Below are 14,984 nucleotides of genomic sequence, written 5' to 3'. Positions count from 1 at the left end.
TTAAATTCTGTACCTCTAAACATTTATTTAAATATATATATATATATATATATATATATATATATATATATATATACTTGAAATCACTATTATATATTAGGTACAATATAATAATCAGTAGGGAATTGGCTCTATAATAACAATAAATACAAAATCGTCATAAATTAAGATATTATATTTAAGCATATTTTACAACCGGGCAATGCCGGGTAGCGTTCTAGTATTTAATATTACTAATATTTAATGTTAGTAATAATAATTAGTAGTAGTAGTAGTAGTAATAATAATAATAATAATCATCTTACTAATATTTAGTATTATATAGTATTAATTACTTTGTATTAGTAATATTTAGTATTAATAATATTTAGTAATAGTTAGTATTAGTAATAATATTAGTAGCCTCACTAATACTGTTTGTTATACTTAGTGTTAGTAATATTACTTATTACTAAAATTATTATGAATAAATAAGTTCACGTGGTTTTCAAATTAGATTAGTTAAACGTTAGATTACAAAAATGTACTTTCTATTTTAAGAATGTAAAATTCCAAGAAAGGAAAATTTCCTCGAAAAACAAAATGAAACTAAAAAAAAAAAAAAAAAAAATTTTGTTTGTTTTTCCTTTTTGCGATGACGTCACATCCAAACATAGCGAAAAAAAAAAAGGCGCAGCGGATTTTTAAGAGAAGGCGAAAATTAACACCAATAAAAACTGATTTTCTTCTCGTCACCTGAAAAACATCAATTTTTCTTTAGTTCAAGGTAAGTAAACGTGAAGTTAAACGAAAGTAAAATTTAACTCGGGTTTCGTTTAATTCGCAGAAAAAGCCATTTTAAATCCGTTTCTGTTTTGTAACCAAACTGAAAACACGAGAGGACGACGCTGTTGTCAACACAAAATGGTCAGCAAATGGGGGATCAATTTCTAATGTAAAGTTTTATACAAATTGATCACCCATTTTATGGCCAATATTTTAATTCACTGTTTTGAATTTATCACGTAAATATTAAAAATATCTTTTCTTTAACTTTTCATTTATTTTAAATTATTTTATTGTTTCAGATTAAATTGTTTTGTTTGGTTTTAATTTTGGATTTGCTGTGTATTAGCAACATTGTTTTTGTTTTTTTGAAAACAGGTGTAAAAAAAAAACTTAAAAACAAAAGCTATGTTTATTTTATTTGTTTTTTTTTTTTTACAAAAATAAAAACAAAAAAATACAATAAACTTGCTTTTATGTCAATAAAATACGACATATGTCGATTTTTTTTTTTTCAAAATTTTATTTTGTTGGTGCTAGTATAGATCTGCCCCCATGGCTGTTGGATAAAATCCAAAACTACGACAACATCCAAAAAGCGACCACACAAAATGAGACTTGGGTTGATGAAACAGAAAACGAAAAATAATTATTGATTTATTTACATTGTCGCATTTTATTTATTTGTTTAGTTACACGTTTGCATCGTAGGCCACATATAATATGGATTGAGTTTAGCCTAATTACATAAAAATAAAATGTAGAATGTATGTACTCGTCACGGGACGAAGATGCCACATTCCAAAAATCACGTAAATTGATCCAGTAGTTTTATTTTTAACTCGAAAAAGAAAATTTTATGAGTAAGCAAAAAGGGACTGTCTCGCGTCGCCATCTTCAAAAAAAATCAAGGGGAGATAAGTCCACGATAATTCAAATTTGCGATATCAACCTTGTAATATTAACGATTTTACATCGATCGCTTTAAATCGTTTGAAAAATGAATTTCTTTCGAAAAATACTTGATCATTACGTGATTTTTAGAACATGACATTTTCGTTTCGTGACGAGTACGGACATCATAAAGATTTTTCTGTATTATTTTTTAAAATTTTATTTTAAATTACATTTTGATTCTAAGTAAGACCCCAAAATAATGTGGTTATCTTGAACATTTCAGCTTTAAGATAGCTGCCATCAAAGCTTGATTCTTGCCAAATTGGGTAATTTTAATTAGATCCAATTAATAATTAACCAGACAACACCGAAATGATATAATCAACAACTTGAACATTGTTGTTTACTTTCTTTTTATTTATTTAGTTATTGTAAATTGTAAACAATAAAATTAAACAATTCCAAAAAAGGAGCATTTATTAGAATAACCAACAAAACAAGAGTAAAAAAAAATAATAAATAAATAAATATGCAACAAATGAATGTTACCAAAGGCAAGATAAGTTAGGACTCTTTTCTCCACTCAGTCAGATAAGTTGTTTTTAACTTATTTTAAAGCGTTTATTTTTATTTATTTGCTCGACAAACAAAAAAGTAGTGTTAAATTTGTTGAATTAGAAAAAAAAAAAAACCCAAAAAACTGAGCATCCCGGTAGAAATACATCAAATGTCACCAATTGTACTCAAATATAATGTGCTATCAGTATTTTGTTTAATTTTCAATTTTTGAGCGATTATGGAGACTCGATATAGCGATAATCAAATCGCCATTTTTAGGTCTGGAACTATCAACTAAGCTCCAACCTCTGTCCCATCGCCGAAACGTGGTATCCGTGTCGTGTGCCTATTTTACAAGTATTTCAATGGCAAGTGTGCTTTGACGAACTCCGACTCCATCGACGACAGTACCCTCAACATGCAGCAAAGTCCCATTCCTACAGCCCTATGCCGTAAAGCCTTCTACTCAAATAGGGTTTTCCCTCGAACTGCTGCTGCACTTTGGAATTCCCTCCCGGGCTCCTGCTTCCCTGACTGTACTGAAATGCAGAAATTCAAATATAATGTGAACCTGAACCGACATCTCTCTGTCCAATTCCATAAATATTATCCCACCCTGCAGATCTGGTTCCAAATAGTAGCCCGTGGCCCTGTGCCTTGTTTGGGGTGAATTGACAAAAAAAAAAAGAAAAATAAAATAAATAAATAAATAAATAAAGCACAACAGATCTGACACTTTTTTTCGTGTTATTTTATTCGTGTTCTGGGCACTTCTGCTTTACGCGGACGGCGCCATTGTTAGGGGGCGATAACTCTAATTTCTTCGTAGTCACGGCAAATAAATAACAAACAGAAACAAGTTTTTTTTTTCTTCTGAACAATAAAAAATTAAAAAAAAAAACAAGTCTGCGTAAGAAAATATAATTTTGATAAATTTTTGAATTAAAGCAACATGTGATTTTTTTCTCCCCAAATATTTTTTGAATTAAAGTAAAATTGTCACTGTAACAAAATAGAGTTTTAATCTTTTTGTGGTACCTGTTGAAGGATCGACAAAATTATATATATATATATATTATAGTTTTAATTTTTAAATTAATAAACAATTTGAATGGAATCAAATGAATGAACGTTGGTCGACTTATTGTTATTTTTTAATCAGGTTGAAAAGAACCACCTGGCGACAGTTTGGTGAAACGGAAACACACAAAAAAAAAAAAAAAATGACGCCGTCCGAGTAATGCAGAAGCGCCGTGTTCTGTTTCAGGAACCCGAGTTTCATTTTGTGTGGTCGTCCTAATTGAGCCAGTCATGGGGGTTCGGTATAAGCATGAAGGAAATAATTTAAGAAATTAAATTCACCAGAATGCATTTCTGTTTATTAATAAACAAGTAAGCTATTTTAATTTCCATAGAACTAACAATTCAGTTTATAATATAATAACCAATGACACCGGTGTAAAATTGACTTTTAACGGTCCCTAAAGATTTATTGTAAAATTTATGATTTTGATGAAAAATGTCGATTGTGAGGCAAAATATAAAAGTTAAAAAAAAAATGTAAGAAAATATTGATATTTTGGAAGTTTTAATTGCCAACTCGGACTTATTGTTTCAGTTAATGGACTTATTTTATTTCTTTTTTAAAAAAAGTAAAAACACTAAAACCAAGTCGGGTGTAACGCCAGTGCAGTCTAACAACCACAAGCAAATTGTTTTCATTTTAGGAAAGTTCCGTCCGCATAAGTCATTCTCCCCCAGGTTATAATGGCTTGTAAGAAATTTCTTTCTCAAACATCTCAATTTCCTCCCTGCAGAAGCAAATGAATTTCACAAACAAAAGCCATACAGCAATGAAATTCTTCTGGTGTTGTCCCTTTGCAAAACGGTGGCCCGATTTGCTTCCATACGCATGGAGCCTTTAGTTTGAATTCCTATTGTTGGAATGTTGGTTCGTTGTTCCTTTGGAAGGATCCATGAATGCTTCATGATAAACTTGGCGGGAATGATGGCATATGTGAGCCCCTTGGAACTCGAAATGAGATAAGATCCAATATTTGGTAAAGAAACATGCAGAACAGTTCTTGAATGTCATCCTCAATTAGGATAAATACAGCAATATAATTTGTCTCTGCTTGTAGAGTTGTGGCCTTCGTTCACCAACGGTTTGGTGTCCATGAAGGAATTGTCTTGGCTCCTTCGAGAGAGAACCACTGAGTTGACGAGTCTATCCCGATGCCGAGTTTCTGTTAGACTGAAAAATAAAAGCATTATACAAAGAGGGCGCCAAGCAATTTATTTGACTAATTCAAAATTAACCAATCATGGACTGGTTACTAGAACTGTGGCCGACCTAAACAAGAAAGATGGCGGTTGTATATAGAATTTCTCACAGGCTTTCTAAATTTGCTTGGGAATGTTAAACAGCAGAAGTGCCCAATAAAGTCCAAGATGACGATACAAAAACATTGGTTATCCAGAGAACTTCAGTGCTTACGCAGTCAATTCTGCGTATTGACAGATAATTCTGTCAGTTCTGGGAATGGTCGAAGCAGTTTACGATTTGAAAACCGTAAAGAAAATGTTAAGAAAAAAAAAGAGGCAGACGAAACTAATAATGTCAGTAGGGTAGGTTCAAAAATATAGCTTTTAAAAAAAAAAAAAAAGTTGCAACTTCCTCAGAAAAAAAAGAAAATAATTTTCAAATCGTAAATTATTTCGGTCATTTCCGGAACTGATTCTTCATCTGTAATTGGAACTGACACCATATTGAGTTAAACCCTTTGAAATATCTATTCATTGCAAGTACCCCAACAAAACAAAATGGGACCGTTAAAAGTCATTTTCACCTTAATTAACTTTGAACATTTTATTTAAAAAAAAAAACAAAATAAAGTAAAAATACTCCCGGGCAACACCGGTTCGATATAACTAGTTAAATTAATAATTTAAGAAATAACCCATTCTTAACTTTTTCATTTTTCCTTTTTAAATCCTTTAAAAAGCGTAAAAAGTTGTAAAAACAACAACAAAAAAAAATCATAGCTTCGTGCTGAGATCAAAATGTAGTATCTGTTTCTGTATCGGTCGGAGGAGTGGAAGTTCTTCAAGACTGAGGCACTTTTTACTTTTTATCCTAATCCAGATTGCCCATAACCTCCCTTTTGGTGGAACTGTAATCCCCCCCCCTCGCATGAAACAACCGACCTTGCATCTGTCTTTGTCGTCGTGGAGAGGCAACTAAATAAGGACTATAAAAATATCATAGTTTCTATAGAATTGAGTTCTAATGAGCGAAATATGCGAGGTATTCAAACGGCAACTATACTACAATTGATCTGCCCTCCCACTCCTCCCCTTATCGACCTCGTGTAGTTGTGACACCTGACTTGCGTGTGATCGTTGCTAAATATACACTAACATATTGATTAGGACAACAATAAAGTATTCTTACTTAATGAAATGCTAGCAAGGCAACCCGGTGTTGCTAGGGATTGGATGACAAGCTTTGTCGTTTTTCAGCCGGCCTATCACACCATTATTACCCTTGGAATTCTCGTTTTTTGTTTTTTGTTTTTTTTTTTACATTTTATAAATTAGAATTTTGGAGTAAGGCTCAATAATCTAATCGACATGGATTTGATGGGTAGGGTGTTAAGAAAATTTTTATAAAATTAAATTCTTAACCCTAATCTCGAGAGATACCCAGTGTTTGCTTGAGAATTGCTGAGGATAACTGTTGAACTCTTGTTCCCAGACCATATTAACATTTCTATTCTTATTTTATCTTATCCATCTATATATCTATAAAAGCGGCAATGTGTGTATGAGGACACTTCTCAACCTATATACTCCACAAGCTTTTGATCTACAGACTTGAAATTTGGTCGACCTATTGAAAACTTTCTAATAGGTTTTCATCCAGAAAATAACTGGCTGCTAAGGGGTAAAATTTGAAAAATTGCTACCCGGGTCTCATTAGATTTTTATCTGTTCGTTAACTATCTTGTGACTGCGCATGCATGAATCGTTTACATCATGTTAAGAATAAGTAGGTTTGAAAACATTTTGTAAAGATAGTGTCAAGCTGGCCTAATGGTTATCGTACTTGATTCACTGTCTTTTGGTTTCAATTTCATCTCGAGTGATTTTTTTTTTTTTTACTTACAAGAAGTGAACCATTTAGAAAAAAACGTAATACTCGAATGACCATGTTTCAATTTCCTTTTTCTTTTTTTTTTCATGTTTTTTTTTAAGGAATTTAACTTTGATTATTTCCAGGCAATGTCGGGTACATCGTCTAGTGTATATATATATATATATATATATAACAAAAAGTTTATATTCCAAATTCCAAGATGTTGTTCATCTTACCGTTTATTTCTTTCAGCATGTTATCTATAAGAGTGAGAATGTGGGTGTGTGTGTATGAGAACATTTCTCAACCTATATACTCAACCAACTTGTTATTTACAGACTTGGAATTTGGTATATAGGATAGACATGTTGAAAACTTTAATCGGTTTTCATCCAGAAAAACTGGCTGCTAAGGGGTAAAAATTGAAAAATGGTATGTGGGAGTCATCAGATTTTTATCTGTTTGCTAACTATCTCATGACTGCATGCATGAATCGTTCACAGCATATAAGTAGGTTTGAAAATATTTTGTAAAGATTGGGTCAAGATGGCCTTATGGTTATTGTACTTGATTCACTGTCTTTAGGTTTCAGTTTCAAGTGGATCTTCAGTCAAATAGAAAAAACTTTTTTATGCAAAACCAAGCGTTTTTTTTTCTATTTAACTGAAGATCAACTTTACTATTTTGGAAGTCATTTCACCAATTGCGAAAGCAATTTTATATTCACTTAAGCTGTATTGAACTTCTTTTCCAACCGGATTACGTCATGTTCTGAAATTACTTCTCCACTTGCATTACTACTTTGTTTTCTTCTACAACTCACTTGCACATTCCACTGGCTTTTGAATTCTGACTATTTTTTTAAAGAAATTTCTTTCTCTTTTCGGATTTACCTTAAGTTTATTTAACTGAAAACAAGGGAGATAAGTCAGTTTGTCATATGGAATTGGCTCCAAAAAAAAAATGATAAAATTGCATTTTTCAATATTTTTTTTGTTTTTTGTAATTGTTTTTTTACTTAATCATTTTTTTAGAATTTTTACTAATTTCAATACGACAATTCTGTAAAAATGTTTTTCTTGAAATCAATTTTCTTAATATTCACTTATATATATAATATATTATATATATATAATGCAGAAGCACTAACATTTTCAACAGAATATTAAGAGGAAAAAAATGAATAACTTTTTTATTATGATAAAAATTGGCAAACTCTAATAACAGATTAGATTCTTCCAATTAAAACCTGTAACAAAAAATAAAGAAAATAGAAGGAACACCAATGCTTATCCGTTTCTAATTTATCTGGTTCATATAAATTATGCAAACTACCATTCTTCTCAGCACCTTTCTTGTCTTTAGAGATATTTTCGCCATCTTCAAGGTTTAAAAGCCTGTAAAACAAAAGTATACATTACCAAAATATACATACAAAAAAAAAACTTCCTTTAAGCAGTTTATTTAAGTTAAGGAGTCTTTATGCATGCTGAAATGTTATTCCCGGTTTGTTTTTGTTCTTTTCCGTATTTCCTCCATGTTTTTTGCACATGTTTTTAACTCACATTTTTTTTTTTTTTTCAATTTATAACTTATCATAAATTGCGTTTTCATTTTATTGCCTTTACCAGCAAATTCTAGCTCTGCTACAAATATAATTTGCTAATTTTCTTTCTGTCCTCTGATGAGAAGAATAGCAAGAATAGCATTCTTTGAAACTCTGCCGAATAAGGTTTTTGAAAATTTGTTTTTGGAGTATTCAGTCGAACAATAGATTTAATTGTAAATTTTAATTTCTTCTCTTTTCTCTTATATATAAATAAAAAAAAATTTTTTTTTTAATTATATAATTAAAAAAAAAATTTTTTTTAATTATATAATTAAAAAAAAAATTTTTTTTAATTATATAATTAAAAAAATTTTTTTTTTAATTATATAATTAAAAAAATTTTTTTTTTATGTTTGCAAATTCAATGATTCTGTAAACTTTAAGCGATTATAATTATTAATACTAACGTTTATAGGACAATCGTAACCAGATGAAAAAGCTCAATATTCAAAATAGAGCTTTGATGTAAGAAATTCAATTTATACTGCTGTAAATTAGAATTTACAGCAGTTTATTATTCCATAAGGAAGACAAGTGTAAAAGTTAAAATGTTAGATAAAAAATATTTGTTCATTTTACAAAATCTTAGTGTTGTAATTTGGCTTTTAAACCTATAACATACATATCAGGTTGACAAGAAAGTTCTTGCAGCTTTTAACTTTTAAATTCAGATGAACATATCTCGGCTCAAACAAAAATCTATTGATTGAAATCAGCATCACCAGAATCAACACATTTTTGTCGACACAAAACAAGTGTATTTATGCTAGTAACGTAAAAATCTTGCCTTCTGGTGGTGATGAAGTTGCTGAAGGCGTTTTTGATATTGTTTAGGGTTTTGAAGCATTTCTCACGCAGAAAGTTTTCAAGATGCTTGAAAAAGTGGCAGTCAGTAGGTGAGAGATCTGGGGAGTATGATGGATGAGGCAGATCAGGCTGTCTGAAGATACTGCCTTTCTAACCTAAAATGCACCAGACATTGATATTTTTTTCCTTTTCAAAACTTGATCACATTTTGAAACGTTAAAAACATAAACAATTTTCCTTATTTTATTTAATTATTGGAATTCTTTTGAGATGAGTATTTTGTATATTTTTATTTTATTTGCGGACTATTATCCTCATCTTTGGGGCCCGTAGCACAGTGGATAAAGATGTTGAATCTCTACAGTTCCAGGTGAACATTGTCTGAAGATATCGGTTTCAATCCTACCCAAAGGATTAGTTGGCCAAAAACGTGGTGAGACAACAACAACTATGGAAGGCAGTAATTACTGAAGATACAGTTGAAGAGTTAGCATTCCTATCTCATCGCGGTTAACAACCAGCCAAAGGCCAGAAGAATAGTTGGCTGAAATGTCGTGAAACAACAACTACAAAGATAAGGATAATAGTCCGCAAATAAATAAATAAAAGTAAACAATTTTTCTCTAGAAAACAACCAAACCAAACGCTACGAATAAATACTTGAAGATATAAGAAGCTTAAAGACTTTTTCCGAAATAACTGGATGTGGCATAACCCCAAAAGGGTTGATATGCCACAAAACTCTCTAATGTTGTCCACTTCTTACATATAAACTAGGTTGTCCTCTCTCAACCTACCAACTGCACATGTGCATTTACTGTTCTAGAAAATAACCTCAAATGCAAATGAACATTGTTTACAACACTGTTTGCACATTTTGTGGTTCATTTGTAATGTTTTCCTTTTGTCTAAGAGCACAAATAAACCATAATACTTGACTTACTTCAATTTCATTTAATTGTATCCTATTCCATTACCTCCCCTCCAAGGGAACGTCTAATATTTTTCGAAGTTACGACAAAGTAACTGTTTGCTAGTTACAAAATGCAAATGAACAAGTTTATGTCGTACCGTCTGGTTTTGCATACTCGACCCCAGCGATCCTCCGAGATTGAAGACAATTTATTCAAAATAATCTCTGAGGTCTCTTGTCATCCCCTAACCCGACTGTCTCTCTGTTTGAGGAGGTACATTCTGTCTAAGAAATTAAAGTCGGCACAGCTACAAAAAGAAAAGGATCATTTAGGCTCGTGACATGTGTTACCCTGCTCCAACATTGTGTGCCATGGTTTTCTTCTCCTTCGTCTTTTTTTCACATTATGATATTGTGTTACCACATCACACCTATTAGCAACTACCAAGAGGGTGCACGGGTTCACAGGTATAAAAAAAATATAAAGCAAAACACAAACTCTGACACATTCTGCAAATATCAGTTGCGCTCTGGATGTATGTGTGACACCATCAACACTACACGCTAAGGTCTGCATCTTAGTTTTCTGTCGAGGCCGTATTTGTCAGTCAGTAAATCAATTCATTTACTCATCTCGACTACTAAAGATCTCTGAAGCTTATCCAGGCCATAACCTGCGTTCAACTTTGTCACACTTGAAAGTGTCCCCAATTTTAAACTGTCATCAACCGTCGCAAACCCAAGATTGTATTCAAAACTCATCGCCGCTCCTAAAACAAAATTTAAGATATATTACTCAATCTCTTGCTTGGTCCTTTGTGTCATCCCTGCCAGACCTTGGCTAACAATCCCAGTTCAGCTTTCTTTTGTGTACCTTGGTGAATAACTTCCTCTTCCTTGTTCTGCTGATAAACTTATTTCCTTCCTTTTTTTTTTTTTTGGTTATTTTTTCCCCTCATTTTTCTTTACTTCCTCACACGTGGGGGACAGCGTCGACAGTATCAGAGGCTGATGACATTGTCTTCTTCTCTGCTAGTGGTGGACAGAAGAAAGATTGTGGCTGAAGATTTTGGGGTTCATCCCTTACTTAGCATATCGTTTATTTGTTTCACATCATGTCTGATCTCAAACTTTCAGTCCAGTCTTTGTTTTTTGCAGCTATCCTATCTTGTTGACATCATTTCTTCTTGCTCCTGTTGTCTCAAAAGATGATGATCGGCAAAAGTCAACTATCTGACCCGCATCCCCTCGCTTGACCTTTTATTTCATGTTTCCACTTACAAAATTCAAATAAGTACGGATGGACATACCTTTTAATATTTAACAATTTCAGTAAAATCCAACTATGATATATCTCCAAATCTGATCAACGTTATTTAATTCTTTTGTCTTGCACACGGTTCTATTTTTATTTATTTATTTATTTATTTATTTTTTTTTGAAAAATTTAACACGGTTCTATTTTTATTTATATTTATTTATTATTTTTTTTTTTTTGAAAAATTTAACACGGTTCTATTTTTATTTATATTTATTTATTATTTTTGGAGGGGGGGATAATTTAACACGGTTCTATTTTTATTTATTTATTTATTTATTTTAACAATTATTTTTTTTGAACAATTTAATACGGTTCTATTTTTATTTATTTATTATTTTTTTTAACAATTTAACACGGTTCTATTTTTATTTATTTTTTTTTTAACAATTTAACATCGTTCTATTTTTATTTTTTTTTTATTTTTTTGGAATAATTTAACACGGTTCTATTTTTATTTTATTTTATTTATTTATTTTTTTGAACAATTTAACACGCGCATGAAAATTTTTTTTTTTTTTTTTTTTAGATGAAATGATAACAATACAAAAAAAAATGCCCTTCAATTAACCCTAAATCTATAACCGGCTGAAAGTTATTAACTAAACCTAAATCTGCCATGACAGTCAAGAAAAAAGTGCTCTTTATCAATCCCAATATTGTGTAAAGTACGGCATAATCATGTTAACACTCAGGTTCCCGCTGAATCACCGAACTTAAGCAACGTTGAACCTGGTCAGTTGGGTGACCATTTGGGACTTCCAAGTGCTGTAGGTACTCTCCGTTTATCTTGGTATTGTTTCCAGTCGTCGTGAACTTCTCTTTGCTACTGAACTCAAACAGTGCCAATTCAGGGGAGGTGTGGTTGGAGATTGCGCAACCCTTGCCTTACAGTTACACACACAGTTGCCCCTACGAGGGTATCCTTTGTCTTTCGAGACTGAACGGAGGCATCAAATATTGTGGAAAATTGTATGATACAAAGAAAAAAAATGCTTCAAATGTTAAAAAGAACACTCTTAAAATATGTGTATTGGCTAAAATATTCGCTAACTTCCGTTTGTATGAAGACGGTTTTCTTTTCTATCGATTATTACATCATCTGTATACATTTCAAGCATGTTCTTAAGATTACATGCGTAATACTAAATAGACTTTAACTAGAAATGGTTATGATTTAATAATTTTTTAACAAAAACAAAAAGATAAAACAATATTTATTGCTTGTACATAATTTTTTTTTTACATTATGTTCAGGCCACTAAACTGTGGTTTTACCCCCCCCCCTCCCCAAAGTATATATTACGAGAATCATGAACTAAAACGGAGGTGGCAGAAATCTGGGAAAATCTTTTATGATGCCGTAAATGGATGATGTCATTCTTTTTAAAAGGGTGTGTAAGACATTGGGATCATCCTTTTTATGACGTCATAACTAATCAAATTACAAAAAGAAATGACGTCATCATTTTTAAAAATAGAACATAAATGACATTGTCTGAACCGAAACAAAAAGACTTAGTTTTTGTACATTTTTAGCATTTCATTTTTGTTTATTTATTTTAAAAAATTTAGATCATTTGAAATATTTGAACTACTGTTCTCATCTTGCGTGTTTTTTTTTTTTTTTTACTTGAGATTCACCACTTATCAAGGCCAAAAGCCACTCGAGGATAAGTGTTAATGAAGTAAGTTGGTAGTGTAGTAATTGTTAATGGTGTAAATTGGATAGAATTTGATTAGTTATGGGGACAGCTCGACAAGAACTTGTTTACATTGGATTTGAAGGCTACCATGTTGTATTCAACCAGGAAGCAGGCCAGCAGAAGAGTGTTCCACAGGGGGGCAGTTCTGGGAAAGAAACTTTGTTCATGGAATCTGCATTTAGATTTAGTCATAAAGAGTGGGGGGGGGAACTGTTTATAGTGGTTGGAGCTAGTTGAGTGTTTTTGTGAAAGTTTGGCAAGGGGGGGGGAGACCATAGATTGGAGTTCAGTCGGGCAGTTGACATGAAAATAATGATAGAGTAAAGACAGGCTCGCAACGTCTCTTCTGTGGGAAAGAGGTTGCAGGGAAGAGAAAAGAGCATCACCTACTAGGTTTGGAAGTCGGTTGTGAACTCTATCAAAGCTGGATAGGGCACGCCAAGCAGCTGCTGCCCAGAATTGGCAACAGTACTCCATGTTAGGATGTGTTAATACACCTGGAGAACGTAGGTTAGATTATGAAAATAACATTCAAGATGAAAATAGTACCTATTTACTATGCCTCCCCAGATACTACACTTTGATCTTGTCCCGAAAGCCAAGAAAAAAATAGTAGCAGGACTTTATGTTGCGAGTGTTTTATTTATTTATTTATTTTTTTCAAGTGGCAACTAAAAAACGCTTATCTTTTGTTGACTGTGTTTTTTTTTTTTCCATCACCAATCTTCCAAAGTTTATTACTGAATGAAAAATGTTTTTTCAATCTTTACTTTTTTTTAATAAAACGAGCAAAGACAAATTATTTAAACAGTGAAAGGTTTAATCGATCAATATACTTAAAAAATTTTTTTTTTTTAACTAAGGCTGTTTAAATAAGCATCTGAAGAAATTTGAATATCTAAACTTTCAAGTCTCAACATAAAATTTGGTGCATATTTGGAATTAAATTTATTAAAAAGAAAAAATACTGGAAAATCTTTATGATGTACGTACTCGTGACAGAATATCATATTCCAAAAATCATATAGGTTTGGCTAGTCACTTTTCTTTTTGACTAATAAACGAAAATATTTAATTGTCAAAGGTCAATTAAAGATAAATTTGTCCGTAGAGCACTGAGTAATCAGAATAGTTTAAATAATACAAATTATCAATACTCCTCTCAAAAATTCAGAAACATAAAATAAATATGAAAACAAAAAAGATCTTTGAACAGTCGAACACCGTTTTCATGATTTTTTTTTTGATTAATCATCACATTTCTAGAATATCAAAAAAAAAAAAAAAAAAAAACAATTACTACAAAAAAAATTTTTTTTTAAATATTTATATTTTGAAGTTCATTTTTGCTATCTAAATTAAACCATGACTCGTTTCAGAATATTAACGCGACCCAAATTTTATTTTTCTAGTGTGAACATGTTTTGCTTTTATTTACTTCTCTTTTTATGTCATTTTGATTTGGTGACATTCACGCAGGATGAGTTGAGCTGAATGGGTTAACGTCGCAGGAACAAAGAAACAAAAATAAATCCAACTTTTTCTTTTTTTTTCCTGTTTTAGCAAAAGGCATTTATTACCATTACTTTCCGAACAATCGCTGCTGCTGCTTGTTTTTTCATTTCGTTTGTTGTCTCGCCAACAGCTTAGAACTCTCTCACCACCACCAAGGGGCCACACGTCAATCTCACTTGGGATACAGTTTTCTTTCTTTCTATCACACGCTGGCATTGACATATCCATCTACTCTGGGGTGGACTTTGCTTTTCTTTCATCACAAGCTGCTCTTTTTTTTCTTTTTCTTCTCACACAAGCTAGCGCACATTTCCTAATTTGCATATGGCCTTTTTTTTCGGCTGCTGCTGCTAATATCTTCGCGAGTCAGGTATACTACAGCTCATGCTGATATTTTTCCAATGCCCTCATATGCGCTCTGTTACACTGTAAGCAAACCACACACTACGGTCCACAACAGCTAAGATAGTTATGAGTAGTCAGTCCCGAGGCCACCATTGAACACCGTAGACCTGTGGACGAAGGGTAGGTTTAATGTCAGCTTTGATGGTGTAGAACCATGTCTTCAGCTGGCCTCCCTAACGTCTTTGCCAATCTTGGAGTGGTTTTGGAGTTATTGCTTTGTGGATGGGTTCATATTAGTTTTGCGAATAATTCATCAGAATCGTGGATCGGAAAAATCAGAAAATTTTGGAATTAGAATTGGAAAGATTTTAGCTTAATTTCTGATTCCGAAACCAATTTATTTATTTTTTGTT

General features: G+C 31.9%; 1 protein-coding gene across 3 annotated transcripts in view; it reads left to right on the top strand.

The window, feature by feature from the left end:
• The first annotated feature begins 499 nt into the window (after positions 1-499).
• Positions 500-14,984, top strand: part of LOC145259758 (uncharacterized) — a 115,250-nt gene continuing 100,765 nt past the window's right edge. Inside the window, exon 1 of one of the 3 annotated variants that reach the window (XM_080117489.1) lies at positions 500-766. The gene's annotated coding sequence lies outside the window, so the exon portion shown is untranslated. Of the gene's footprint in view, positions 1,005-3,382; positions 3,613-14,984 lie in introns of those variants that run through there. The other 2 variants (XM_080117490.1, XM_080117491.1) reach the window with 2 other exon arrangements.

Source organism: Euprymna scolopes, chromosome 35, assembly GCF_053919585.1.
Source record: "Euprymna scolopes isolate OS-2025 chromosome 35, ASM5391958v1, whole genome shotgun sequence".
NCBI classification, from domain to species: Eukaryota; Metazoa; Mollusca; class Cephalopoda; order Sepiida; family Sepiolidae; genus Euprymna; species Euprymna scolopes.
Note: the sequence above shows the minus strand (reverse complement) of the source record. Positions and strands in the feature narration are given on the sequence as shown.